At 42.6% G+C, this 17,912-nt stretch overlaps 1 protein-coding gene across 4 annotated transcripts in view; it reads left to right on the top strand.

Annotated features, from left to right (window-relative positions):
* Positions 1–17,912, top strand: part of ZNF34 (zinc finger protein 34) — a 45,202-nt gene that overhangs the window by 15,631 nt on the left and 11,659 nt on the right. Inside the window, exons 8-9 of one of the 4 annotated variants that reach the window (XM_082363891.1) lie at positions 10,881–11,042; positions 11,122–17,218. The gene's annotated coding sequence lies outside the window, so the exon portion shown is untranslated. Of the gene's footprint in view, positions 1–10,880; positions 17,219–17,912 lie in introns of those variants that run through there. The other 3 variants (XM_082363894.1, XM_082363892.1, XM_082363890.1) reach the window with 3 other exon arrangements.

The raw sequence follows: 17,912 nt of genomic DNA, 5'->3' as shown, positions 1-17,912 counted from the left end.
TTTTACTAGTGTTCTTTATTTTTTCTTGTGGCATTGAGTTACTATCTAATACCCTCTCACTTCACTGTACTTGAGGAGCCATTCTTTGGTTGCTGCTTTCAGAATTGTCTCCGTCTTTGGGTTTTGACAACTTGACTCTAATTTGTTTCAGTGTGGACCTCTGTTTATCCTGTTTGGCATTGGGTGTGCATATTCACATCTCAGATTTCAGAAGTTCCTGTCCATTATTTCTTCAGATATCTTTTCTGGCCTTTCTCTTCTTTCTGGGAGTCCTGTAATGTGTATGTTGGTACATTTGATAGTGTTTCATAGGTTTCTTGGATCTGTTCATTTTTCTTCATTTTTTCTTTCTGCTCCTTATACTGGGTAATTCCAATTGTCTTTTTTTTTTTTTCTTCACATCTTTATTGGAGTATAAATGCTTTACAATGTTCTGTTAGTTTCTGCGGTATAACAAAGTGAATCAACTATATGCATACATATATCCCCATATCCCCTCCCTCTTGAGCCTCCCTCCCACCCTCCCTATCCCACCCCTCTAGGTCATCACAAGTTGATCTCCTTGTGCTATGCAGCAGCTTCCCACTAGCCGTTCATTTTACATTTGGTTGTGTATATATGTCAGTGCTACTCTCTCACTTCGTCCCAGCTTCCTCTTCCCCACCGTGCCCTCAAGTCCGTTCTCTACGTCTGTGTCTTTATTCCTGCACTGCCACTAGGTTCATCAGTATTGGTTTTTAAAATTCTATATATATGCGTTAGCATAATGGTATTCGTTTTCCTCTTTCTGACTTACTTCACTCTATATGACAGATTCTAGGTCCATCCACCTCACTACAAATAACTCAATTTCGTTCCTTTTTATGGCCGAGTAATATTCCATTGTATATATGTGCCATATCTTCTTTATCCATTCATCTGTTGTGTTTTTTTTTTTTAATTTTTATTTTATTTATTTATTTTTGGCTGCATTGGGTCTTCATTGTGGTGCGCGGGCTTCTCATTGCGGTGGCTTCTCGTGTTGCGGAGCATGGGCTCTAGAGTGCAGGCTCAGTAGTTGTGGCACATGGGGTCAGTAGTTGTGGCTCACCAGTCTAGAGCGCAGGCTCAGTAGTTGTGGCACACGGGCTTAGTTGCTCCGCGGCATGTGGGATCTTCCTGGACCAGGGCTCAAACCCGTGTCCCCTGCATTGGCAGGTGGATTCTTAACCACTGCACCACCAGGGAAGCCCCATTCAACTGTTGATGGACATTTAGGTTGCTTCCATGTCCTGGCTATTGTAAATAGTGCTGCAGTGAACATTGTGGTACTTGTATCTTTTTTTTTTATAAGCCCAAGCTCAATAATGTTGATGGCAAAATATGATAGATTTTATAAGAGAGGTTTAAACAACCTTTGGAGCATAAAGTACATAGTCTTTTTTTTTTTTTTTTCCCCCGCAGTCATGTTGCTTTACTTTTTTTTCCTTTTATTTATTTTTTTATACAGCAGGTTCTTATTAGTCATCCATTTCATACACATCAGTGTATACATGTCAATCCCAGTCTCTTAGTTCATCCCACCACCACCCCCACCACCTGCCACTTTCCCCCCTTGGTGTCCACACGTTTGTTCTCTACATCTGTGTCTCAATTTCTGCCCTGCAAACCGGTTCATCTGTACCGTTTTTCTAGGTTCCACATATATGCATTAATATATGATATTTGTTTTTCTCTTTCTGACTTACTTCACTCTGTATGACAGTCTCTAGATCCATCCATGTCTCCACAAATGACCCAATTTCGTTCCTTTTTATGGCTGAGTAATATTCCATTGTATATATGTACCACATCTTCTTTATCCATTCGTCTGTTGATGGGCATTTAGGTTACTTCCATGACCTGGCTATTGTAAATAGTGCTGCAATGAACATTGGGGTGCATGTGTCTTTTTGAATTATAGTTTTCTCAGGGAATATGCCCAGTAGTGGGATTGCTGGGTCATATGGTAGTTCTACTTTTAGTCTTTTAAGGAACCTCCATACTGTTCTCCATAGTGGCTGTATCAATTGACATTCTCACCAACAGTGCAGTAGGGTTCCCTTTTCTCCACACCCTCTCCAACATTTACTGTTTGTAGATTTTTTGATGATGGCCATTGTGACTGGTGTCAGGTCATACATACCTCATTGTGGTTTTGATTTGCATTTCTCTAACGATTAGTGATGTTGAGCATCTTTTCATATATTTGTTAGCCATCGGTATGTCTTCTTTGGAGAAATGTCTATTTAGGTCTTCCACCCATTTTTGGATTGGGTTTTTTGTTTTTGTGATATTGAGCTGCATGAGCTGCTTGTATATTTTGGAGATTAATCTTTTGTCAGTTGCTTCGTTTGCAAATACTTTCTTGCATTCTGAGGGTTGTCTTTTCGTCTTGTTTATGGTTTCCTTTGCTGTGCAAAAGCTTTTAGGTTTCATTAGGTCCCATCTGTTTGTTTATGTTTTTATTTCCCTTACTCTAGGAGGTGGGTCAAAAAGGATCGTGCTGTGATTTATGTCATAGAGTGTTCTGCCTATGTTTTCCTCTAAGAGTTTTATATTGTCTGGCCTTACATTTAGGTCTTTAATCCATTTTGAGTTTATTTTTGTGTGTGGTGTTAGGGTGTGTTCTAATTTCATTCTTTTACATGTAGCTGTACAGTTTTCCCAGCACAGTTATTGAAGAGGCTGTCTTTTCTCCATTGTATATTCTTGCCTCCTTTGTCAAAGATAAGGTGACCATATGTGCGTGAGTTTAACTCTGGGCTTTCTATCCTGTTCCATTAATCTATGTTTCTCTTTTTGTGCCAGTACTGTACTGTCTTGGTTACTGTAGCTTTGCAGTATAGTCTGAAGTCAGGGAGCCTGATTCCTCCAGCTCCGTTTTTCTTTCTTAAGATTGCTTTGGCTGTTTGGGGTCTTTTGTGTTTCCATACAAATTGTAAAATTTCTTATTCTAGTTCTGTGAAAAATGCCATTGGTAATTTGATAGGGATTGCATTGAACCTGTAGATTGCTTTGGGTTGTATAGTCATTTTCACAATATTGATTCTTGCAATTCAGGAGCATGGTATATCTCCATCTGTTTATGTTAGCTCTGATTTCTTTCATCAGTGTTTTATAGTTTTCTGAGTACAGGTCTTTTGCCTCCTTAGGTGGGTTTATTCCTAGGTATTTTATTCTTTTTGTTGCAATGGTAAATGGGATTGTTTTCTTAATTTCTCGTTCTAATCTGTCGTTGTTAGTGTATAGGAATGCAAGAGATTTCTGTGCATTAATTTTGTATCCTGCAACCTTAGCAAATTCATTGATTAGTTCTAGTAGTTTTCTGGTGGCATCTTTAGGATTTTCTATGTATAGTATCATGTCATCGGCAAACAGTGACAGTTTTACTTCTTCCTTTCCAACTTGTATTCCTTTTATTTCTTTTTCTTCTCTGATTGCTGTGGCTCGGACTTCCAATACTGTGTTGAATAATAGTGGTGAGAGTGGACATCCTTGTCTTTTTCCTGATCTTAGAGGAAATGCTTTCAGTTTTTCACCATTGAGAATGATGTTTGCTGTGGATTTGTCATATGTGGCTTTTATTATGTTGAGGTAGGTTCCCTGTATGCCCATTTTCTGGAGAGTTTTTGTCATAAATGGATGTTGAATTTTGTCAAAAGCTTTTTCTGCATCTATTGAGATGATCATATGGTTTTTATCCTTCAATTTGTTAATATGGTGTATCACATTGATTGATTTGCGTATATTGAAGAATCCTTGCATTCCTGGGATAAACCCCCTTGATCATGGTGTATGATCTTTTTAATGTGTTGTTGGATTCTGTTTGCTAGTATTTTGTTGATTTTTGCGTCTGTGTTCATCAGTCATATTGGTCTAAAATTTTCTTTTTTTGTGATATCTTTGTCTGGTTTTGGTATCAGGGTGATGGTGGCCTTGTAGAACGAGCTCGGGAGTGTTCTTCCCTCTGCAATTTTTTGGAAGAGTTTGAGAAGGATAGGTGTTAACTCTTCTCTAAATGTTCGATAGAATTCGCCTGTGAAGCCATCTGGTCCTGGACTTCTGTTTGTTGGAAGATTTTTAATTACAGTTTCAATTTCATTACCTGTGATTGGTCTGTTTATATTTTCTAATTCTTCCTGGTTCAGTCTTGGAAAATTGTACCTTTCCAAGAATTTGTCCGTTTCTTCCAGGTTATGCATTTTATTGGCATATAGTTGCTTGTAGTGGTCTCTTGTGATCTTTTGTATTTCTGCAGTGTCAGTTGTACTCTCTCCTTTTTCATTTCAGATTTTATTGATTTGTGGCTTCCGTATTTTCTTGATGAGTCTGGCTAAAGGTTTATCAATTTTGTTTATCTTCTCAAAGAACCAACTTTTAGTTTTATTGATCTTTGCTATTTTCTTCCTCTCTATTTCATTTATTTCTGCTTTGATCTTTATTTCTTCTACTAACTTTGGGTTTTCTTTGTTCTTTTTCTAGTTCCTTTAGGTGTAAGGTTAGATTGTTCATTTGAGATTTTTCTTATTTCCTGAGGTGAGCTTGAATTGCTGTGAACTTCCCTCTTAGATCTGCTTTTGCTGCATCCTGTAGGGTTTTTTAAAAATTTATTTATTTATTATTTATTCATTTATTTGACTGTGTTTGGGTCTTCGTTGCTGTGTGTGGGTTTTGTCTAGTTGTGGTGCGCGGGCTTGTCATTGCGGTGGCTTCTCTTGTTGTGGAGTATGGGCTCTAGGCGCATGGGCTTCAGTAGTTGTGGCTCACAGGCTCTAGAGCACAGGCTCAGTAGTAGCACACGGGCTTAGTTGTTCTGCGGCATGTGGGATCTCCCTGAACCAGGGCTCAAACCCGTGTCCCCTGCATTGGCAGGCGGATTCTTTTTTTTTTTTTTTAATTAATTAATTAATTTTTGGCTGTGTTGGGTCTTCATTGCTGCACATGGGCTTTCTCTAGTTGCAGTGAGTGGGGGCTACTCTTTGTTGCAGTGTGCAGGCTTCTCATTGCGGTGGCTTGTCTTTGTTTCGGAGCATGGGCTCTAGGCACCCAGGCTTCAGTAGTTTTGGTGCACAGGCTCAGTAGTAGTTGTGGCTTTCAGGCTCAGTAGTTGTGGTGCACGGGCTTTGTTGCGCCACGGCATATGGGATCTTCCTGGACCAGGGCTCGAACCCATGTCCCCTGCATTGGCAGGCGGATTCTTAACCACTGCCCCACCAGGGAAGTCCTCCCATAGGTTTTGGATCATCGTGTTTTCGTTGTCATCTGTTTCTAGGTATTTTCTTATTTCTTCTTTGATTTCTCAGTGATATCTTGGTTATTTAACAGTACACTGTTTAGCCTCCATGTATTTGTGTTTTTTACAGTTTTTTTCCTGTAATTGATTTCTAATCTCATAGTGTTGTGGTGGAAAAAGATGCTTGATACAATTTCAATTTTCAGAAATTTTCCAGGGCTTGATTTGTGACCCAAGATGTGATCTCTTCTGGAGAACGTTCTGTGTGCACTTGAGAAGAAGTGTATTCTACCACTTTCAGGTGGAATGTCCTAAAAATATCAATTAAGTCTGTCTGGTTGTTTGTGTCATTTAAAGCTTGTGTTTTCCTTATTTATTTTCTGTGTGGATGATCTGTCTATTGGTGTAAGTGGGGTATTAAAGTCCCCCACTATTATTGTGTTACTGTCAATTTTTCCTTTCATGGCTGTTAGCATTTGCCTTATGTATTGAGGTGCTCCTATGTTGGGGGCATACATTTAAAAAAATTTTTGTTTATTTATTTTTGGTTGCATTGCATAAATATAATTGTTATGTTTTCCTCTTGGATTGATCCCTTGATCATTATGTAGTGTCCTTCCTTATCTCTTGTAACAGTCTTTATTTTAAAGTCTATTTTATCTGATATGAGTATTGCTACTCCAGCTTTCTTGTGATTTCCATTTGTGTAGAGTATCTTTTTCCATCCCCTCACTTTCAGTCTGTATGTTTCCCTAGGTCTGAAGTGGGTCTCTTGTAGACAGCATATATACAGATCTTGTTTTTGTATCCATTCAGCCAGTCTGTGTCTTTTGGTTGGAGCATTTAATCAATTTACATTCAAGGTGATTATTGATATGTGTGTTCCTATTACCATTTTCTTAATTGATTTGGGTTTGTTTTTGTGGGTCTTTTTCTTCTCTTGTGTTTCCTGCTTAGAGAAGTTCCTTTAGCATTTGTTGTAAAGCTAGTTTGGTGGTGCTGAACCCTCGTAGCTTTTGCTTGTCTGTAAAGCTTTTGATTTCTCCGTTGAATCTTAATGAGGTCCTTGCTGGGTGGAGTAATGTTGGTTGTAGGTTTTTCCCTTTCATCATTTTAAATAGGTCCTGCCATTCCCTTCTGGCTTGCAGCGTTTCTTCTGAAAGATCAGCTGTTAACCTTGTGGGGATTCCCTTGTATGTTATTTGTTGCTTTTCCCTTGCTGCTTTTAATATTTTTTCTTTGTATTTAATTTTTGATAGTTTGATTAATATGCGTCTCGGCGTGTTTCTCTTTGGGTTTATCCTGTATGGGACTTTCTGCACTTCCTGGACTTGACTGACTAGTTTCTTTCCCATGTTAGGGAAGATTTCAACTATGATCACTTCCAAGATTTTCTCAGACCCTTTCTTTTTCTCCTCTTCTTCTGGGACCCCTATAGTTAAAATGTTGGTGAGTTTAATGTTGTCCCTGGGGTCTCTGAGATGTCCTCAATTGTTTTCATTCTTTTTTTCTTTATTTTGCTCCCTGGCAGTTATTTCCACCATTTTATCTTTCAGCTCACTTATCCAGTCTTCTGCCTGAGTTATTCTCCTATTGATTCCTTCTAGAGTATTTATTTAAATATATTTTTAAAATATATTTATTTAATTAATTTATTTTTGTCTGTGTTGGGTCTTCGTTGCTGCACGCAGGCTTTCTCTAGTTGCGGTGAGCGGGGGCTACTCTTCGTTGCAGTGCGCGGCGCTTCTCACTGCAGTGGCTTCTCTCATGGAGCATGGGCTCTAGGCGCGTGGGGTTCAGTAGTTGCGGCACGTGGGCTCAGTAGTTGTGGCTCACGGGCTCTAGAGCACAGGCTCAGTAGTTGTTGTGCATGGGCTTAGTTGCTCCGCAGCATGTGGGATCTTCCCGGACCAGGGCTCGAACCCGTGTCCCATGCATTGGCAGCCGGATTCTCAACCACTGCGCCACCAGGGAAGCCCCTTCTAGAGTATTTATAACTTCAGTAATTGTGGTGTTCATCACTGTTTGCTCTTTAGTTCTTATAGATCCTTGTTAAATGTTTCTTGTATTTTCTCCATTCTTTTCCCGAGATTTTGGATCATCTTTACTATCATTACTCTGAATTATTTTTCAGGTAGGTTGCCTATTTCGTTTTCATTTATTTGGTCTTGTAGGTTTTTACCTTTCTCTTTCATCTGTAACATATTTTTTTGTCGTTTCTTTTTCTTTTTCTTTTTTTTTTTGATGGGTGGGGCTGTGTTCCTGTCTTACTGGTTGTTTGGCCTGAGGCATCCAGCCCTGGAGTTTGCAGGCAGTTGGGTAGAGCCAGATCTTGGTGACGAGATGAAGACCTCCGGGAGGCCTCACTCTGATTGATATTCCCTGGGGTCTGAGGTTCTCTATTAGTCCAGCAGTTTGGACTCAGAGCTCCCACCACAGGAGCTTGGGCCCGACCTGGGCACCAAGATCCCGCAAGCTGCGTGGCACGGCAAAAAGAAAAGAAAAGAAAAGAAAAAAAGCAGTACAATAACAAAGAATAAAAAATAAACTTAGATAAAATTAGGGAAAATAAAAATATAGTTGAAACAACTGCAACAAGGTAAGACACAACCACAACAGAAAAAAGAAAAACAAAAAACAAACCAAAAAACCAGTTGTCTTATCTTCAAGTTCATTGATCTTCCTTCTGCTGCTCAGATCTGCTCTTGAACCCCTCCAGTGAGTTTTTCATTTCAGTCGTTGTACATTTCAGTCCCACAGTTTCTGCTTGGTACGTTCTGAGCATCATGTGATGCCAACTCCGGATTGTAAGTCCCCCACCCCTCGGGGTTGCTGCATCTTGCTTGTTGAGGGTTGGAGCCACCTGTGACTTTTCCTTACTTTTTCGAAGTGTAGTCCCTGAAATTTCTGTTTAATTTTCCATGTGGTCATCCAGTGACCTAACAAAGATTTCCTTAAATATCTAGTTCCCAAAAGGGGAAGAAACAAGTATCTTTTTAATTCCCCCTGGAAGCCACTTTTACCCATTTGAAACCAGTGTTTAAAACAATGACAGCCAAACCTGTGCCAGCCCCGCAGTGATCAAAAGCAGCAGTCAGCCGTCAGAACACAGTTCTCATGTTTGGAAGATGGTGGCCTTATTGCCTATCCTTCCTCCAGCAAAGCTGTGTCAGAAATGCAGGCCAGCATCCACACGGCTGTGTGCCACGGGCCAGGTGATGGGTGTGCTACGTGCCGGCCAGCTGTGGATTCACTGGAATTTGCTGAAATTTCCTACCCTCTTCGTCAAGCTCTCTCCTGGATGCTGCAAGCGTCTGACTAGACTTGAGTTCCAGAATAGTTACTTTAGAGTTCCTGCCAGCTCAATGGTCCTTTAGGTGGAGGGACAGAGTCCTGGAGCTTCCTACTCTGCCATCTTCCAGGACATCACTCCCTGTTAACTGCCTTTGTAACAGTAACAAAATGTTTACCTAATTAACATATTTTAGTTTTATAAAACTTATCATTTGGACATATATTATTCCACAGTGACTACTTCAGACCTTTAACTTATTCTTTTAAATTGTGTCTTTAGCATACATTCCTAGGAACAGGATAAATGTTTTAAAGGACACTGATGTAAATATGCAAACGCTTTCCAGAGTGGTTGTACCCAATTTGTAATGTCACCAGCACTGAATCATTGGAAAACTATTCGCCTGCCTGCCTGTCAGGATGCAAAGTTGAGCAGAGCACAGTCTGATTTCCACTCCACCTTCCTGCGTGGACGTCGTGCTTTTAACCTCTGCTTGCAGATTAAACAGGCACGACCGTGGCCAGTGCTTCACTAACTGGCTGATTACTCAGGAAACAGCATTTCTTTGTTTGGGTTTAAGTGGGACCCTCCTCTTTCTCAGACCCTTTGCCCTGTCACTGCTTGTGGCCCAGATGATCTTTTCTTGGGTTGTCTAAGAACCCCTGCTCTGGGGGAGTCCCTTCCACTGGCGTGGATGTCCCCTGAGCCAGTGGCACCCGAGGGACTGTGGCCTACTTGAAGGGAGTCCCAAAGCCCTGGGTTGGGGGGTAGGCTGGAGAGGCAGGGAGGGGTGGAGGGGCAGTGCAGTCTGAAGAAACATATTTAATGGTGAAGTGTACCTGGAAAAAGAAAGGTACGCTGTCGTTTTCATTGTGCAGAACCAGAGGACACGGTCTGACAGGTTTTCCTGGCTGTTTGGTTTTGGCTTAATAGAGCTAGTAACACGAGTTGGTGACACATTTTCACAGGGGCCAAGCGTCCAGCCCGTCTTGGGATGGGGAGGGAGCACGGGCAGAGGGACCCACTGGTTCTGGATGTTGGCACTGGGCCGTCTTGGGCGGCCGCTCCTGGGCACCTGGTCAGCTCACTCCTGTGGCTGTGTCCTGTTGTCTCCTCAGCTCAGGAGATCAGGAACCAATTTGTGAGCCTGCCTTTGGGGGTGATATCATCCCAGACCACAGGCTGCTTGTTAGATATTAATTGTTAACAACTCTGGGCAGCTAGCAGTGAGTCAGATGAGCAGTTGGGGTCAGAGGGTCAGACAATGAGGACCCTGGCCTGTTAGGGGAGGCTCAAGCATCCCTGAGTAAAAGAGGTAACGGCATCCACCCTGAAGGTCATGGTGAGGCCAGGTGAGGTCATGCTCACAGCGTGCATGTTTGGTGCTCACATACTAGGTTTTGTGCCTGGCCCTGTGCACACCCTTGGGGCAAAGACCCAGACAGGACATCAGATCTGAGCCACAGGGTTGCTGGGAGCTGGACCTGGGCCCTCCCAGCCCTGTCCTTGGGTTGAGCCAGTCCATGGGTGCCCCCCCGGGTGAATGGCCTCTCTGCTCTCCTTGAGTGGCTGGAGTGGCTGGAGGGGGCCATGAGGCCTCTCATGCTTGCCTGGGGAAGCGCCTGTCCCAGTTTCCTACGTGGGTCTCGGGGTCCCCTGGGGTTGTAGAGTGTTTGGACGCCTCCTCATGGGGGTGAGTGGCTCCCCTTAACCCCCGTGGTGGTTGCACCTGTCCAGAGTCCTGCAAACTCAGCACGTGGACCACACGGACTGAGGCCTGGGCTGGTCTTCCTGCAGTGACTTAATTCCACACTGACCCTGTGACAGAACCCCAGGCTCACAAAGGGAAGTGACTGGCCTGAGGTCACAGTAGTTGCAGGCAGGTCTGGGCTCCAACCCACTCTTTTTTTTTTTTTTTGGCTGCGTTGGGTCTTCGTTGCTGTGTGCGGTCTTTCTCTAGTTGTGGAGAGTGGGGGCTACTCTTCATTGTGGTGCGTGGGCTTCTCATTGTCGTGGCTTCTCTTGTTGTGGAGCACGGGCTCTAGACACGCGAGCTTCAGTAGTTGTGGCGCACGAGCTCAGTAGTTGTGGTGCACAGGCTTAGTTGCTCCGCGGCATGTGGGATCTTCCTGGACCAGGGATGGAACCTGTGTCCCCTGCATTGGCAGGCGAATTCTTAACCACTGCGCCACCAGGTAAGTCCCTCCAACCCACTCTTAATCACCTTTGCAGAAAAGACTACCCTCACCTCAGGAGAGGGCTGGCCTCTGTCCTGGGCTCCTGGATGGTTGGAATGTGCTGCCTGAGAAGAGTATCTTTGTTTACCTGCAGCCTTGGGCCATGCGAGGTGGTCTACACCAACAATGACCTGTGGTGGAGTCCTTGGGCTGCACGGCATCAGCTCAGCCTCTGGAGGGGCTGGAGCCTGAGGTCGGTCATGCAGGCGGCCAGCTGTCACCGGCCCCAGTAAGAGCTCTGGATGCCAAGGCTCAGGTGAGCTTCCCTGTTGCCATACCCGCGCACTGTGTCCCACACCAGTGTCAGGAAAGTAATGCTGCCTGTGACTCTGCAGGGAGAGGACAATGGAAGCTCCACATCTGGAACTTTCCCTGGATTCCGCCCCATGCAGCCTTTTGGCTGATTTGAATCTATGTCTGTTCCCTGTAACACATTGTAACCATGGTACATCAGCTTTCAAGGTGAGTTCTGTGTGTCCATGTAGCAAATTATTGAACTTAAGAGTGATCTTGGGGAGCCTGAAACCTGTGAGTGGTGTCAGAGGTGAGGGCAGTCTTGGGGACCCTGAACTGCACACCATCTCACCGGCATTTCTCAGCTCAGGAACTTTTACACATGAAACTAAAAGTGTTCCCCAAACTTATCCAGATGGGCCAGAGTCGAGACCCCAGTGCTGTCCTCACCGCCACTCCTGATTTTCCTCTGCCCCCGGGCAAGTCCGACTCCTGGGCCTCCACCTCCAGCCTCTCTGTGCACGGAGTGGACTTTGGTGGACTAAACTTCCAGACTCGTTGTCCAGGAGTGCCCCCTGCCCCTCAGGGAGCCTCTGGGCTGCCTGGCACCTGCCAGCCACGTCCTGGTGCGCAGGCATCTTCCTCCAGAGGAGATAGTCACACTCTTGTGTCCCCTTACCCGGCAGGTGGACTGTATTGTCACCAGCATGCATTTTCCTGTCCCTTCACAGCTCTGCGTATCACAGCATAGCCTTCACTGATTGACTGGCGGGAGAGGCATGGTTTGTTTGCATTTGGCACCCATGAGCCTTTCTCAGGCTCTCCTGGTTGGATTGCCCACTCATGTCCAATGGCCTCTGATGTGTAGGAGATCCTTAAGCCAAAGTTACTGATCTTCCTTCACGCATAAATATGGTGTCCAGGCATTGCTTTTTTATTGGAAAATGTCAGATTATACACAGTACACCAAATTCTAGGTGGTCTAAAATATTTTCCAAATAATAGAAAATTTGAAGAGAACTAAGCATCAGATTTTTGGTAGCTGTAAGGAGAAATAATAGAAAGATTTAAATACATAAAATATAAAGACTTCAAACTAAAAAAAAAAAAATCCAAAGTAAGTATGAATGCTGCTGACAAGTCAGAGGTGGGAGATAATGGCTGAGAATGGTGTTACCAGGGTGAGGGGGACCCCAAAGGTCATTCCAGCCTCTGACGCGACTTCCAAAAAGGGCAGACTGCCCTTAGGTCCCAGCAGGTCATGTGCTACTCCTGCTCCTTGGAGAGGCAAGTGGCAAAAATGCATGTTCCAGGCTCCTTCCCAGGGAGAGGGGCACTGCAGCTTGCCACTCAGGTCAGTGCAGCTGAGAGCAAGAAAAGGCAGAATGACAGAGTAAGTGCACTTCATTTGGCAAGGTGGGAAAACAAACTATACATTTTGGAACGATTTCCCCCAAAACCCTAACTTACTTGGAGGATTTAGCAATCAGAATGATTTGCACTGTGTAACTCAAGTTGTCCTGTGATAGAGGGTCTTTCCAAATAAACACCTCTGTACATTGAAATTACCTGACCTCTTATTTTCATCTTGACTACAACATGACCATTTCTTTTTTTTTTTCCAAGAGCATTAGTTTTTTTTTCTTTTTTAAAAAATCAATATATATTTTTAATTGAAATATAGTTGATTAACAACGTTGTGTTAATTTCTGCTGTGCAGCAAAGTGATTCAGTTATACATATATATACTCTTTTTTAAAATATTCTTTTCCATTATGGTTTATCATATGATATTGAATATAATTCTCTGTGCTATACAGTAGATCCTTGTTGTTTATCCATTAAACATTAACAATATATATAAAAGCTTCCATCTGCTAACCTCAACCTCCCACTCCATCCCTCCCCAACCCCCTCCCCCTTGGCAACCAATAGTCTGTTCTCTATGTCCAAGATTCTGTTTCAAAAATAGGTTCATTTGTGTCATATTTTAGATTCCACATATAAGTGATATCATATGGTATTTGTCTTTTTCTTTATGACTTACTTCACTTAGTATCTCTAGTTGCATCCATTGCTGCTGCTAATGGCATTATTTTGTTCTTTTTTATGGCAGAGTAGTATTCCATTGTATAAATAGACCCCATCTTTATCCATTCACCTGTCAATGGACATTTAGTTTGCTTCCATGTTTTGGCTATTGTGAATAGTGCTGCTATGAGCATAGGGGTACATGTATCTTTTTGGATTAGAGTTTTGTCTGTATATATTCCCAGGAGTAGGATTGCTGGATCATATGATAATTCTATGTTTAATTTTCTGAGGAATCTCCATACTGTTCTCCATAGTGGTTGTACCAGTTTACATTCCCACCAACAGTGTAGGAGGGTTCCCTTTTCTTCACACCCTCTCCAGTATTTGTTATTTGTAGACTTTTTAATGATGGCCATTCTGACTGGTGTGAGGTGGTACCTCATTGTAGTTTTGATTTGCATTTCTCTAATAATTGGCGATGTTGTGCATTTTTTCACGTGGCTGTTGGCCATCTGTATTTCCTCTTTGAAGAAGTGTCTGTTTAGGTTTTCTGCCCACTTTTTAACTGGGTTATTTGTTTTGTTGTTGTTGAGTTGTTTGAGCTGTTTGTACATTTTAGAAATTAAGCCCTTGTCAGTTGATTGTTTGTAAACATTTTCTCCCACTCTGTACGTTGTCTTTTTGTTTTGCTTATGGTTTCCTTTGCTGTGCAAAAGTTTGTAAGTTTGATTAGGTCCCATTTGTTTATTTTTGTTTTTATTTCTATTTCCTTGGGAGACTGCCTCAGGTACGATTTGTCAGGGAATGTTTTGCCTATGTTCTCTTCCACGAGTTTTATGGTGTCATGTCTTATGTTTAAGACTTTAAGCCATTTTGAGTTTATTTTTGTTTATGGTGAGAGTGTTCTAACTTCAATGATATACGTGCATCCAACTTTCCCAACACCACTTGCTGAAGAGAGTTTTTTTTACCACTGTATATTCTTGCCTCCTTTGTCAAAGATTAATTGACCATGGGTGTGTGGGCCTATTTCTGGGATATTCTGTTCCATTGACTCATTTGTTGGTTTTTTGTGCCAATACCACAGTTTTGATTACTGTAGCTTTGTACTGAGTTGGCCAAAAAGTTCAGGTTTTTCCGTAAGATGTTACAGAAAAACCCGAACGAACTTTTTGGCCAATCCAATAGTATTGTCTCAAATCTGGGACGGTTATGCTTCCTGCTTTGTTGTTTTAAATAAATTAATTTATTAATTTATTTTTGGCTGCATTGGGTCTTCGTTGCTGGAACTTGTGTCCCCTGCATTGGCAGACGGATTCTTAACCACTGCGCCACCAGGGAAGTCCCCTGCTTTGTTCTTTTTCCTCAGGATTTCTTTGGCAATTCTGGGTATTTTATGGTTCCATATGAATTTTAGGATTATCAGTTCTAGAAGTTTTTGTGTGGAGTCTTTAGGATCTTCTATATATTCAGTTGGTGAAAAAGTGCCTTTGGCTTTTAAGTAAAAATAAAAGACACATTTTTCATTTTCACCAAGAACTTTATTGAACAACGTATTCACTCTTTTGTTCTACCTTCTGCCATTTTTCAGGCAACTTCGTAATTCCATCTTCCCAAAACTTTTTTTTAAAATAAATTTATTTATTTAATTTATTTACCTTTGGCTGTGTTGGGTCTTTGTTGCTGCACGCGGGCTTTCTCTAGTTGCGGCGAGCAGGGGCTACTCTTTGTTGTGGTGCGCAGTCTTCTCATTGTGGTGGCTTCTCTTGTTGCAGAGCACGGGCTCTAGGCGTGTGGGCTTCAGTAGTTGTGGCATGCAGGCTCAGTAGTGGCTCCCGGGCTCTAGAGCGCAGGCTCACTAGTTGTGGCGCACAGGCCTAGTTGCTCCATGGCATGCGGGATCTTCCCGGACCAGGGCTTGAACCGTGTCCCCTGCGTTGGCAGGCGGATTCTTCAACCACTGCACCACCAGGGAAGCTCCCCCAAAACTTTTTGAGCAAAGAACTGTTCCAGGTGCCTTTTACAGTGTTCCAGGGAGTTGAAATTGTTTCCATTAAGAGAATTTTGTAAAGACCTAAATAAATGGAAATCCAAAGGTGCAATGTCTGGTGAATATGGTGGATGAATCAGAACTTCCCAGCCAAGCTGTAATAGTTTTTGCCTGGTCATCAAAGAAATATGTGGTCTCGCGTTATCCTGATGGAAGATTATGCGTTTTCTGTTGACTAATTCCAGACGCTTTTCGATGAGTGCTGCTTTCATTTGGTCTAATGGGGATCAGTACTTGTTGGAATTAATCGTTTGGTTTTCCAGAAGGAGCTCATAATAGAGGACCCCCTTCCAATCCATATACACAACATCACCTTCTTTGGATGAAGACTGGCCTTTGGTGTGATTGGTGATGGTTCATTTCTCTTGCCCCATGATCTCTTCCATTTCACATTATTGTACAGTATCCACTTTTCAATCACCCATCACAATTTGTTTTAAAAATGGAACATTTTCATTATGTTTAAGTGGAGAAGCGCATGGGAAATACGGTCAAGAAGGTTTTCTCCGCTTAACTTATGTGGAACGCAAACATCAAAGTGATGAACATAACCAAGCTGGTTCAAGTGATTTTCAGCGCTTGATTTGGATATTTTGAGTATGTTGGCTATCTCCTGTGTGGTATAATGTTGATTGTTCTCAGTTAATGTTCTCTGTTTGATTGCTATCAACTTCAACTGGTCTACCCAACCATGGAGCATCGTCCAGTGAGAAATCTCCAGTACAAGACTTCGCAAACCACTTTTTTTTTTTTTTAATATTTATTTATTTATTTTTGACTGTCTTGGGTCTTTGTTTCTGTGTTACAGGCTTTCTCTAGTTGTGGCGAGCGGGGGCCACTCTTCATCGCGGTGCGCGGGCCTCTCACTGTCGCAGCCTCTCTTGTTGCGGAGCACAGGCTCCAGACGCGCAGGCTCAGTCGTTGTGGCTCACGGGCTTTGTTGCTCCGCGGCATGTGGGATCTTCCCAGACCAGGGCTCGAACCCGTGTCCCCTGCATTGGCAGGCAGATTCTCAACCACTGCGCCACCAGGGAAGCCCGCAAACCACTTTTGACACGTTCAGTCCATCACAGCACCTTCTCCATACACTGCACAAATCTTTTTTGCATTTAGGTTGCGTTTTTGCCTTTTTTGAAATAATAAAGCATAATATGCTGAAAATGTTGCTCTTTTTCTTCCATCTTTGATATTAAAATGGCTACACAGAAATTCAAGACTTTTGATACAAGTCTTTTTTTAAATGCACACTGATATGACAGCTGTCACATACAGTCTAACAAAATTGTTTTTAATGAAGTTCAAACTTCATTAAAAGTTCATTTAAGATGGCTACTGAGCCATCTTAAAGAAAGAGCTGAATGAACATTTTGGCCCACCCAATAGTATTCACATCATCTGCAAATAATGGCAACTTTACCTCTTCCCTTCCAATTTGGATGCCTTTTCTTTCTTTTTCTTGTCTGATTGCTGTGGCGAGGACTTCCAGTACTATGTTGAATAGAGGTGGTGAGAGTGGGCAGCCTTGTCTTGGAACATGACTGTTTCTTACTCTAACTTCCACATGATTAGGAATTGTGTCCTGAGGAGTAGTGGTAGGCTTAGCTCTGAGTAGCACTGGGAGTCAGATGCCAGTCATGGACTGAGTCAAAAAGTTTGGTATCTTTCCTGTGATCTCAGTTCCTCTCTCATGTTACACCTGAGTGATGTAAGCTCCTCTCAGCAGTGTCTGCAGAGAGGGGCAAACAAGCTTTCACCTGCATCAGTGATGATTGCTATGGACGTAAGGATCAACACTCTAGGACTTCCCTGGTGGCGCAGTGGTTAAGAATCCACCTGACAATGCAGAGGACATGGGTTCGAGCCCTGGTCCGGGAAGATCCCACATGCTGTGGAGCAACGAAGCCCGTGTGCCACAACTACTGAGCCTGTGCTGTAGAGCCCAAGAGCTACAGCTACTGAGCCCATGTGCCACAACTACTGAAGTCTGTGCACCTGGTGCCTGTGCTCTGCAATGAGAAGCCACTGCAATGAGAAGCCCATGCACCACAACTAGAGAAGAGCACACGTGCAGCAACGAAGACCCAACACAGCCAAAAAAAAAAAGAAAAAGAAAAGGATCAACACTCTGGTCCTTAATTTTTCCTGAGAAGCTGGTATGTTCTCAATAGAGAGAAAAAAACTTTTACAAATTATGAATAAACTAGATATTAATCACAGTATACGACAATGAATGCTAGACTCTCTTGGAACTAGGAGTAAAAAATGAAAGAAAACCCTCATAGGAATAGAAATATTAGAAAGAGTAAACAAAAAGCTATTTGAGAATTTTGTTTTAAAAGTATGTGCCAAAGAAAGAACTGTCTTTTTAGTAACACTATTTTTGGGAAACACCATAGTGTATAAAGAGGCACCCATGTGGTGTAGCAGCTGTGAGGTCTGGGCTCTGAGTGCGAAGAGGCCTCCTAAGCCTACATGGGCCCAGAAGCCCAAGACATCCCATGATTTCCGTGCACAGGTTTTGAGGAAAAGATCCATTCTTGAGTTGAATCTTCACTAATAAGTAAGTTAGGACATCCCTTCTGATCTTGAAAAGTTAAAGGACTAGATAAAGGGTTTTCTAAATTACATCATTTCTCACTAATTAATCTTTAGAGTCCCGCCCCTGCCCCACCACCCGGTTTTCATACAAAACAAGTGGTTCCACACACACAGGATTTTCAGCCATAATACATTACGACACTTGGTGACAATCTTTTTTATATCATTTTATCCACACAGCATTGTAGTGCTTAACAGAATACTGAAAAT

This window comes from Balaenoptera borealis (assembly GCF_965194805.1).
Source record: "Balaenoptera borealis genome assembly, chromosome: 17".
Taxonomy (NCBI): Eukaryota; Metazoa; Chordata; class Mammalia; order Artiodactyla; family Balaenopteridae; genus Balaenoptera; species Balaenoptera borealis.
The sequence above is the reverse complement of the archived record's forward strand: the minus strand, read 5'-3'. Positions and strand labels throughout refer to the sequence as shown.